Genomic DNA, 12,931 nt, shown 5'->3' on the forward strand with positions numbered 1-12,931 from the left:
ATCCATCAGAGCTTATTCTTGAGCCTAGTCATGGCGCTGGTCATGAAGATCATTTCTTAGATTTAAATATTAATATTTGTGATAATAATAAATTAAGTTTTAAAATGTATAATAAAACGGATGATTTTGATTTTGAAGTGATTAGTTTCCCATTCCCTGAATGTAATATACACTCAAATATCACATATTCAGCGTTTTTCTCACAGTTACTTCGTTATGCAAGGATTTGTAGTAATTATATTGATTTTAAAAATAGATGTAAAATCTTAAGCCAAAAATTGATATCAAGAGGTTTTTCTGCAAATAAATTAACTTGGCAATTTAAAAAATTTAGTTTTTCATTATAACGAATTTTTAAATAAATATCAAAAGAATTATCTAGAAATACTTAAAGAAATTTTTGACTAATTTCGGAGGTTCGAGAAATGTTGTCACAGCGCCATTTATTTTGAATTGTGTTTCTATTTGAGCGGAATTTTTAAAAAATTAGCCACATGGTAAAGATGAATTATATAATTGTTTAGTTCATTCAGGTTTTTTGCAATGTGTTAATATTTGTGATTTGGTAAAATTTATAATATTTAGTTTACCTATTGTTGCTAAAGGGAGGGATATATTAACAGGATAAGCTTGTTTTGGTTTTACTTGGTTGTTTTACATTTGCTGTTTTTTTCATAGACATGTATTTTGGGGGTGATACCTGATGCGGGGATGCCATGGATATTCTGTGGTAGCCACAACACTGTGCTGGTAGAGAATTTAGAGTGGCGAAACCCTATATAGGCCAGTGTATTCTCCTGATGAGCCCTTATGTTGGGTGTTGCCTCTGAATTATTTGTCTATATTATTTTTTCTATGGTTTGGTAAATGACGACTTATACTTATTGACGACATGACTGCCTGTCCATGGATTATTCTTTATGGTTGATTGTGTGTGGCTATGCTGTTTGACCTATGTGATTGTATGGATGAGTAGGGTTAAGGCCTCATTCAAGTGCTGGTCTATATTAATCACTAATTTAGGAAAACAGTCTTCCTTTTCTCCTTCTGTCTCTTTTTTTTTTTTTTTTTTTTTTTTTTTTTTTTTTTTTTTTTTTTTTTGTGTTTGTGCTGTAGCATTGGTGATTTCTCTTTTCATGATATTATTCCAGGTTGGATCCAGTGCTGGTGGAGAAAATTTTTTTAGTTTTCTCCCCGACAGACCTTTACCCTGGTCCAGGTTTTTAACCTGATATTGTTAATTATTGGTGAGATGGCACTTATGCAAATTTCATGTTCTTTCATCTTTTTGCTTATGTATTTATTGACCTATTGACCTATTGACCTTGGCATGTTTTCTGGACTTTGATTGTTGGATTTTGATTTGGATGTTGGTTTGTTTTGGATTTATTTTCAATAACTTTTTATGCAACAAAACACAAATATTAGCCTCGGAACTCGGAACGATTTTTTGAAAGTTAGTAAGTGTAAGAGTCGTTGTTTTCTTTGCCAAGATCATTTTGTCCCACGGACTTCTGTTAAAAGTACATTGTATAATAAAAATTTTGCATGCAAGTTACGTGGTAATGTTAATTGTAGAACAACCAATGTAATTTACCTATTAGAATGTAATAAATGCTGCCTACAATATGTGGGGGAAACAACTAATAATATATATAAAAGATTTTCTGGACACAAGACAACAGTTAATAATGAAAAAACTAATAACTATCTAGTTCAACATTGTAGTAATGGTAAATGTTCCATATCAGATATAACTGTCACAATTTTAGAAAATTTAGAATTAGAAAATTTAAATAAAGAAGAGAAGAATAATAGACTACGTAAACAGGAGGATTTCTGGATCCATACTCTTGGTACAGCTTATCCTTTTGGGTTAAATGATCGTGTAGCAAAATATGGTGACATGTCTCATGTTGTTGTTAAATGTATTGATGGTTTTATGGACCATCCTTCTTTTACTTGTCCTACCAAACGTAAAAAACGATCGAGAGGACATAGGAAAAATAATAGAAAAAATGAATTAGATGTACATATGCTTTCTATAGATCTATGCCAGCTACTTGAATCTAGGGGTATGATTTCTGTAATAAAGTGTCTAAATAATTTATCCAAGAGGAATTTAATCAAACTTTTCTGGATTGTGAAGAATAATACAGCTCTTGATTATAATTTTAAAGTAATATGTGATACAATTTGCATTCTATCTAAAACGAAATTTATTTCAAAAAAGAAAAAGTTCGATAAGATTAGTAATAAGGATAACAGATTATATTTACCTATTAATTTTACTTGTAAGCAGATTGAAGATATTAATTTACCAGAAATTTTAAATCAGCGGCATGTGAAACAGGCCCTTCCTAGTAATTTAAATTATAATGATAGTCCAGTTTTAACTTATAAATTTTCAAAAACTATTGGGCAAATTATTTTTAATTATAATTTAATACTAAAAAAACTAGATAGCGATATAAATTGGAAACCGGTTTGTAATTGTAAGCAACTTGGCCCATTTGTAAATCCTACTTACAAACATGTTATAACAGGGGACTTGTCAATAATAAAGGAAGATGATCTTCAAATTATAATGAATAAAGGGGCAAATTTCCGTCTTTCTCATCATCTGAAACCATCGAGTGTTCTTGATGGCTTGGAAAATGATTTTGATTTATTTATTGATAAGTGGTGTAAGAAAGAGAATAAAAATAAAGAGAGTTTTCAAAGTTGGAAGAATTTAATTATTAGTAGAGTAAGAAATAAAATATATTCTAACTTAAAAAATAGTAACACTAAATCATTATTTTATAATGCGAAGATTAAACAAGCAATTGCTAATCTAAAGAATGAATTTGTAATTGTGCCAGTGGATAAAGCTAATAATAATTTTGCCATAATTTGTCAGAAGCTGTATTGTGATATCTTAAAAAGGGAGTTAGGCACAACTAATGTTTATGAAAAGGTAAATATAGAGGATGAGAATTTAATTGAAAAGACTGAAGAAATACTTTTTAAAAATTTTAATATTAAAATAAATGACAATGATAAAAAGTTCCCTTTCCTATATTGGACTGTAAAATTTCATAAGAATCCCCCTAAACCACGGTTTATTGCTGGAGCAGCTAAATGTCCAACCCGCATTGCTGCTACTGACCTCTCTTTAATTTTAAAGGAAATTGTAAATAAACTTAAAACCTATTGTTCTGGTATTAAAAAATTTTCGAATTTTAATCCATATTGGAGTGTTAATAATTCACTGCAGGTGATAGATTCTTTAACAATGGTTTCAGCTAAAAGAATTGAGTCTTTCGATTTTGCGACAATGTATACTAATTTATCACTCAATTTAGTGTTAGATAATTTAAAAACTGTTATAAAGAAATCTTTCCTCTTATCTAGTAAAAGGTTCTTAAAAATAGACAGTTATAATAAAAAAGCCATATGGACAAACTGCTTTAATACTACAGTTAACTTGAGATGTTACAGCTTGGATATGATTTTTGAGTTATTGGAATTTGTTTTATACAATACTTATATAAGATTTGGGGGTGATTTGTATAAGCAAATTATGGGAATTCCCATGGGGGGGAATACCAGCCCATTTATAGCTGACTTGTTTTTAAGTCAACTAGAATATAAATATATGATGGATAAGAATAATCCAATTAATTTAAAACATGCTTTGTCAAATAATAAAAGATATTTAGATGATATTTTGGTCTTAAATTGTAAGGATTTCATTGATATTTCTAAAAATATATATCCATCAGAGCTTATTCTTGAGCCTAGTCATGGCGCTGGTCATGAAGATCATTTCTTAGATTTAAATATTAATATTTGTGATAATAATAAATTAAGTTTTAAAATGTATAATAAAACGGATGATTTTGATTTTGAAGTGATTAGTTTCCCATTCCCTGAAAGTAATATACACTCAAATATCACATATTCAGCGTTTTTCTCACAGTTACTTCGTTATGCAAGGATTTGTAGTAATTATATTGATTTTAAAAATAGATGTAAAATCTTAAGCCAAAAATTGATATCAAGAGGTTTTTCTGCAAATAAATTAACTTGGCAATTTAAAAAATTTAGTTTTCATTATAACGAACTTTTAAATAAATATCAAAAGAATTATCTAGAAATACTTAAAGAAATTTTTGACTAATTTCGGAGGTTCGAGAAATGTTGTCACAGCGCCATTTATTTTGAATTGTGTTTCTATTTGAGCGGAATTTTTAAAAAATTAGCCACATGGTAAAGATGAATTATATAATTGTTTAGTTCATTCAGGTTTTTTGCAATGTGTTAATATTTGTGATTTGGTAAAATTTATAATATTTAGTTTACCTATTGTTGCTAAAGGGAGGGATATATTAACAGGATAAGCTTGTTTTGGTTTTACTTGGTTGTTTTACATTTGCTGTTTTTTTCATAGACATGTATTTTGGGGGTGATACCTGATGCGGGGATGCCATGGATATTCTGTGGTAGCCACAACACTGTGCTGGGTAGAGAATTTAGAGTGGCGAAACCCTATATAGGCCAGTGTATTCTCCTGATGAGCCCTTATGTTGGGTGTTGCCTCTGAATTATTTGTCTATATTATTTTTTCTATGGTTTGGTAAATGACGACTTATACTTATTGACGACATGACTGCCTGTCCATGGATTATTCTTTATGGTTGATTGTGTGTGGCTATGCTGTTTGACCTATGTGATTGTATGGATGAGTAGGGTTAAGGCCTCATTCAAGTGCTGGTCTATATTAATCACTAATTTAGGAAAACAGTCTTCCTTTTCTCCTTCTGTCTTTTTTTTTTTTTTTTTTTTTTTTTTTTTTTTTTTTTTTTTGTGTTTGTGCTGTAGCATTGGTGATTTCTCTTTTCATGATATTATTCCAGGTTGGATCCAGTGCTGGTGGAGAAAATTTTTTTAGTTTTCTCCCCGACAGACCTTTACCCTGGTCCAGGTTTTTAACCTGATATTGTTAATTATTGGTGAGATGGCACTTATGCAAATTTCATGTTCTTTCATCTTTTTGCTTATGTATTTATTGACCTATTGACCTATTGACCTTGGCATGTTTTCTGGACTTTGATTGTTGGATTTTGATTTGGATGTTGGTTTGTTTTGGATTTATTTTCAATAACTTTTTATGCAACAAAACACAAATATTAGCCTCGGAACTCGGAACGATTTTTTGAAAGTTAGTAAGTGTAAGAGTCGTTGTTTTCTTTGCCAAGATCATTTTGTCCCACGGACTTCTGTTAAAAGTACATTGTATAATAAAAATTTTGCATGCAAGTTACGTGGTAATGTTAATTGTAGAACAACCAATGTAATTTACCTATTAGAATGTAATAAATGCTGCCTACAATATGTGGGGGAAACAACTAATAATATATATAAAAGATTTTCTGGACACAAGACAACAGTTAATAATGAAAAAACTAATAACTATCTAGTTCAACATTGTAGTAATGGTAAATGTTCCATATCAGATATAACTGTCACAATTTTAGAAAATTTAGAATTAGAAAATTTAAATAAAGAAGAGAAGAATAATAGACTACGTAAACAGGAGGATTTCTGGATCCATACTCTTGGTACAGCTTATCCTTTTGGGTTAAATGATCGTGTAGCAAAATATGGTGACATGTCTCATGTTGTTGTTAAATGTATTGATGGTTTTATGGACCATCCTTCTTTTACTTGTCCTACCAAACGTAAAAAACGATCGAGAGGACATAGGAAAAATAATAGAAAAAATGAATTAGATGTACATATGCTTTCTATAGATTACCTATTGTTGCTAAAGGGAGGGATATATTAACAGGATAAGCTTGTTTTGGTTTTACTTGGTTGTTTTACATTTGCTGTTTTTTTCATAGACATGTATTTTGGGGGTGATACCTGATGCGGGGATGCCATGGATATTCTGTGGTAGCCACAACACTGTGCTGGGTAGAGAATTTAGAGTGGCGAAACCCTATATAGGCCAGTGTATTCTCCTGATGAGCCCTTATGTTGGGTGTTGCCTCTGAATTATTTGTCTATATTATTTTTTCTATGGTTTGGTAAATGACGACTTATACTTATTGACGACATGACTGCCTGTCCATGGATTATTCTTTATGGTTGATTGTGTGTGGCTATGCTGTTTGACCTATGTGATTGTATGGATGAGTAGGGTTAAGGCCTCATTCAAGTGCTGGTCTATATTAATCACTAATTTAGGAAAACAGTCTTCCTTTTCTCCTTCTGTCTCTTTTTTTTTTTTTTTTTTTTTTTTTTTTTTTTTTTTTTTTTTTTTTTTTGTGTTTGTGCTGTAGCATTGGTGATTTCTCTTTTCATGATATATATATATATATACTAATTTCGGAGGTTCGAGAAATGTTGTCGCAGCGCCATTTATTTTGAATTGTGTTTCTAATTGAGCGGATTTTTTTTTAAATTAGCCACATGGTAAAGATGAATTCTATAATTGTTTAGTTCATTCAAGTTTTTTGCAATGTGTTAATATTTGTGATTTGGTATAATTTATAATATTTAGTTTACCTATTGTTGCTAAAAAGAGGGATATATTAACAGGATAAGCTTGTTTTGGTTTTACTTGGTTGTTTTACATTTGCTGGGTTTTTTTTTCTTTCATAGGCATGTATTTTGGGGGTGATACCTGACACGGGGATGCCATGGATATTCTGTGGTAGCCCCAAAACTGTGCTGGGTAGAGAATTTAAAGTGGCGAAACCCTATATAGGCCAGTGTATTCTCCTGATGAGCCCTTGTGTTGGGTGTTGCCTCTGAATTATTTGTCTATATTATTTTTTCTATTGTTTGGTAAATGACGACTTATACTTATTGACGACATGACTGCCTGTCCATGGATTATTCTTTACGGTTGATTGTGTATGGCTATGCTGTTTGACCTATGTGACTGTATGGATGAGTAGGGTTAAGGCCTCATTCAAGTGCTGGTCTATATTATCCACTAATTTAGGAAAACAGTCTTCCTTTTCTCCTTCTGTCTCTCTCTCTTTTTTTTCTTTTTTTTTCTTTTTTTTTGTGTTTGTGCTGTTGCATTGGTAATTTCTCTTTTCATGATATTATTCCAAGTTGGATCCAGTGCTGGTGGAGAAATTTTTTTTTTAGTTTTCTCCCCGACAGACCTTTACCCTGGTCCAGGTTTTTAACCTGATATTGTTAATTATTGGTGAGATGGCACTTATGCAAATTTCATGTTCTTTCATGTTTTTGTTTATGTATTTATTGACCTATTGATCTATTGACCTTGGCATGTTTTTTGGACTTTGATTGTTGGATTTTTATTTGGATGTTGGTTTGTTTTGGATTTATTTTCAAAACTTTTTATGCAACAAAACACAAATTTTAGCCTCGGAACTCGGAACGATTTTTTGAAAGTTAGTAAGTGTAAGAGTCGTTGTTTTCTTTGCCAAGATCATTTTGTCCCATGGACTTCTGTTAAGAGTACATTGTATAATAAAAATGTTGCATGCAAGTTACGTGGTAATGTTAATTGTAGAACAACCAATGTAATTTACCTATTAGAATGTAATAAATGCTGCCTACAATATGTGGGGGAAACAACTAATAATATATATAAAAGATTTTCTGGATATAAGACAACAGTTAATAATGAAAAAACTAATAACTATCTAGTTCAACATTGTAATAATGGTAAATGTTCCATATCAGATATAACTGTCACAATTTTAGAAAATTTAGAATTAGAAAATTTAAATAAAGAAGAGAAGAATAATAGACTACGTAAACAGGAGGATTTCTGGATCCATACTCTTGGTAAAGCTTATCCTTTTGGGCTAAATGATCGTGTAGCAAAATATTGTGACATGTCTCATGTTGTTGTTAAATGTATTGATGGTTTTATGGACCATTCTTCTTTTACTTGTCCTACTAAACGTAAAAAACGATTGAGAGGACATAGGAAAAATAATAGAAAAAATGAATTAGATGTACATATGCTTTCTATAGATCTATGCCAGCTATTTGAATCTAGGGGTATGATTTCTGTAATAAAATGTCTAAATAATTTATCCAAGAGGAATTTAATCAAACTTTTCTGGATTGTTAAGAATAATACAGCTCTTGATTATAATTTTAAAGTAATATGTGATACAATTTGCATTCTAACTAAAACGAAATTTATTTCAAAAAAGAAAAAGTTCGATAAGATTAGTAATAAGGATAACAGATTGTATTTACCTATTAATTTAACTTGAAAGCAGATTGAAGATATTAATTTACCAGAAATTTTAAATCAGCGGCATGTGAAACAGGCCCTTCCTAGTAATTTGAATTATAATGATAGTCCAGTTTTAACTTATAAATTTTCAAAAACTATTGGGCAAATTATTTTTAATTATAATTTAATACTAAAAAGATTAGATAGTGATATAAATTAGAAACCGGTTTGTAATTGTAAGCAGCTTGGTCCATTTGTAAATCCTACTTACAAACATGTTATAACAGGGGACTTGTCAATAATAAAGCAAGATGATCTTCAAATTATAATGAATAATAAATATAATGAATTATAATGAGAACCATCGAGTGTTCTTGATGGCTTGGAAAATGATTTTGATTTATTTATTGATAAGTGGTGTAAGAAAGAGAATAAAAATAAAGAGAGTTTTCAAAGTTGGAAGAATTTAATTATTAGTAGAATAAGAAATAAAATATATTCTAACTTAAAAAATAGTAACACTAAATCATTATTTTATAATACGAAGATTAAACAAGCAATCGCTAATCTAAAGAATGAATTTGTAATTTTGCCAGTGGATAAAGCTAATAATAATTTTGCCATAATTTGTCAGAAGCTGTATTGTGATATCTTAAAAAGGGAGTTATGCACAACTAATGTTTACGAAAAGGTAAATATAGAGGATGAGAATTTAATTGAAAAGACTGAAGAAATACTTTTTAAAAATTTTAATATAAAAATAAATGACAATGATAAAAAGTTCCCTTTCCTATATTGGACTGTAAAATTTCATGAGAATCCCCCTAAACCACGGTTTATTGCTGGAGCAGCTAAATGTCCAACCCGCATCGCTGCTACTGACCTCTCTTAAATTTTAAAGGAAATTGTAAATAAACTTAAAACCTGTTGTTCTGGTATTAAAAAATTTTCGAATTTTATTCCATATTGGAGTGTTAATAATTCACTGCAGGTGATAGATTCTGTAACAATGGTTTCAGCTAAAAGAATTAAGTCTTTCGATTTTGCGACAATGTATACTAATTTATCACTTAATGTAGTGTTTGATAATTTAAATACTGTTATCAAGAAATATTTCCTCTTATCTAGTAAAAGGTTCTTAAAAATAGACACTTATAATAAAAAAGCTATATGGACAAATTGATTTAATGCTACAGTTAACTTGAGATGTTACAGCTCGGATATGATTTTTGAGTTATTAGAATTTGTTTTATACAATACTTATATAAGATTTGGGGGTTATTTGTACAAGCAAATTGTGGGAATTCCCATGGGGGGGAATGCCAGCCCATTTATAGCTGACTTGTTTTTAAGTCAACTAGAATATAAATATATGATGGATAAGAATAATCCAATTAATTTAAAACATGCTTTGTCAAATAATAAAAGATATTTAGATGATATTTTGGTCTTAAATTGTAAGGATTTCATTGATATTTCTAAAAATATATATCCATCAGAGCTTATTCTTGAGCCTAGTCATGGCGCTGGTCATGAAGATCATTTCTTAGATTTAAATATTAATATTTGTGATAATAATAAATTAAGTTTTAAAATGTATAATAAAACGGATGATTTTGATTTTGAACTGATTAGTTTCCCATTCCCTGAAAGTAATATACACTCAAATATCACATATTCAACGTTTTCTCACAGTTACTTCGTTATGCAAGGATTTGTAGTAATTATATTGATTTTAAAAATAGATGTAAAATCTTAAGCCAAAAATTGATATCAAGAGGTTTTTCTGCAAATAAATTAACTTGGCAATTTAAAAAATTTAGTTTTCATTATAACGAACTTTTAAATAAATATCAAAAGAATTATCTAGAAATACTTAAAGAAATTTTCAACTAATTTCGGAGGTTCGAGAAATGTTGTCGCAGCGCCATTTATTATGAATTGTGTTTCTAATTGAGCGGATTTTTTTTAAAATTAGCCACATGGTAAAGATGAATTCTATAATTGTTTAGTTCATTCAGGTTTTTTGCAATGTGTAAATATTTGTGATTTGGTATAACTTATAATATTTAGTTTACCTATTGTTGCTAAAAAGAGGGATATATTCACAGGATAAGCTTGTTTTGGTTTTACTTGGTTGTTTTACATTTGCTGTTTTTTTTCTTTCATAGGCATGTATTTTGGGGGTGATACCTGACACGGGGATGCCATGGATATGTTGTGGTAGCCACAACACTGTGCTGGGTAGAGAATTTAAAGTGGCGAAACCCTATATAGGCCAGTGTATTCTCCTGATGAGTCCTTGTGTTGGGTGTTGCCTCTGAATTATTTGTCTATATTATTTTTTCTATTGTTTGGTAAATGACGACTTATACTTATTGACGACATGACTGCCTGTCCATGGATTATTCTTTATGGTTGATTGTGTATGGCTATACTATTTGACCTATGTGATTGTATGGATGAGTAGGTTTAAGGCCTCATTCAAGTGCTGGTCTATATTAATCACTAATTTAGGAAAACAGTCTTCCTTTTCTCCTTCTGTCTCTCTATTTTTTTTTCTTTCTTTCTTTTTTTTTGTGTTTGTGCTGTTGCATTGGTGATTTCTCTTTTCATGATATATATATATATACATATATATATATATATATATATATATATATATATATATATATATATATATATATATATATATATATATATATATATATATATATATATATATATATATATATATATATATATATATATATATATATATATATATATATATATACTAATAACTCACTGCAGCACCAAGCCGCCTGAGGCCAACACAGCTAAGCACGCTCCTCCTACAACCTAATCTATTCAAGGCCTCCCTCTTTACACACTCCCAGGAAGTTCACATTTCCTTTAAATCTTTATTTATGACATCCTCCCAACCCAGACGAGGACGACCTGCTTTCCGTGTAGCCCCAAACGGTTGGCTAAAAAGGACAATCTTCGGCAATCTGTCATACTTCAGCCGCAGAACTTGGCCTACCCATCTCAACCTTTTTCTTTCATTATAGCCCTAGAAAGCGGGATTGAACCACATTTTTCGTAAAGCCTACTGTTTGAAATGTGGTCAGTCAGCTGGGCACCCAGAACAATCCGTAGGCAATTTCTCTGAAAAACATCTAGTAAATTTCCAGTAAATTTGGGCACCCAGAACAATCCGTAGGCAATTTCTCTGAAAAACATCTACAAAATCGGAGCGTCCATGCTTCAGAGCCATATTTGACCACTGTCATCACTGTAGCTTCCAATATTCTAATCTTGGTTTACAGACTTATCTTCCTATTCTTCCAAACTTTTTTAACTGTGCAAAAAACACACTGAGCCTTAGCTATTCTACTTTTAACATTTTCACTGCTCCCACCATCTATACTAATAATATTACCAAGGTAAGTGAAGCTGCTAATCTGATTAATCTTTTTGTTACCCAACGTCACCTTTCCATCTTCACTTATTCCTTGCCTTAGTGACTTAGTCTTCTTAACATTAATTTTGAAGCCGATTCTAGCATCCTGAACTCGCAAACCTCTGAAAATTCATTCATTTTGCTCACACTTTCATCTAATATGCTTAAATTATGAGCATAATCTAAGTCCAGGAGTGTTTTTCCTCCCCATTTGATTCCGTGGTCTTCAATTGCCTTTCCTGTGCTCCTTAAGATGAAGTCCATCAAAATGATCCATATAAAGGGGGATAGAACATGACCCTGCTTAACTCCTGCTTTTATACAAAACCAGTTGCTAACCTCATTTCCTACCTTAAACGCATCAGTATTATTCTCGTAAATAGCACAAATACATATATATATATATATATATATATATATATATATATATATATATATATATATATATATATATATATATATATATATAAGTTGTTTGTGTGTGTGTGTCGAGTGACGTCATGTTTGTGTGTCGACTGACGTCATTATAAGGATTGAGCTGTATGCGTCATGAAGTTGTTTGTCGACTGACGTCATGTTTGTCTACTGATGAAATTACATATCGGGACACCGGGACACAAATGACGACCGGGACACAGGGAATATAAATGACGACCGGGAACCTCAAAGAGAAATTACAGACTGGGACACCCGGACACAAATCACGACAGGGACACAGGGAATATAAATGACGACCGGGATACAGGGACACAACTACACCGGGGACGCCGGGGGCACAGGCGGGATATATAAATGACGACCGGGACACAGGGATTGTTCGAATATAAATTACAGACCGGGACACTGGGACACAAATGACGACCGGGACACCGGGACACAGGGAATATAAATGACGACCGGGACACTTAAAGAGAAACTACAAACTGGGTCACCGGGACACAAATGACGACCGGGATACAGGGAATATAAATGTGACCGGAAACAGGGACAAATCATTAGAATAATGAGGTATAGATCTGAATACGGATTGTTTTTCCCATGGACAATTATATGATGCATGTTCAAGAGTCAGTAAACCTGACAATCTATTTATATGCACAGACAATGGGACAGCGAAGAATGTTGTATATTCGCATGTTTTGCGTAGTTAAAAACCTATATATATATATATATATATATATATATATATATATATATATATATATATATATATATATATATATATATATATATATATATATATATATATAAATATATATATA

General features: G+C 30.9%; 1 protein-coding gene across 1 annotated transcript in view; it reads right to left on the reverse strand.

Annotated features, from left to right (window-relative positions):
* Window positions 1–12,931, reverse strand: part of LOC136032593 (axotactin-like) — a 249,502-nt gene that overhangs the window by 124,730 nt on the left and 111,841 nt on the right. The window lies entirely within an intron of this gene.

Source organism: Artemia franciscana, chromosome 11 (genome assembly GCF_032884065.1).
Source record: "Artemia franciscana chromosome 11, ASM3288406v1, whole genome shotgun sequence".
Lineage (NCBI taxonomy): Eukaryota > Metazoa > Arthropoda > Branchiopoda > Anostraca > Artemiidae > Artemia > Artemia franciscana.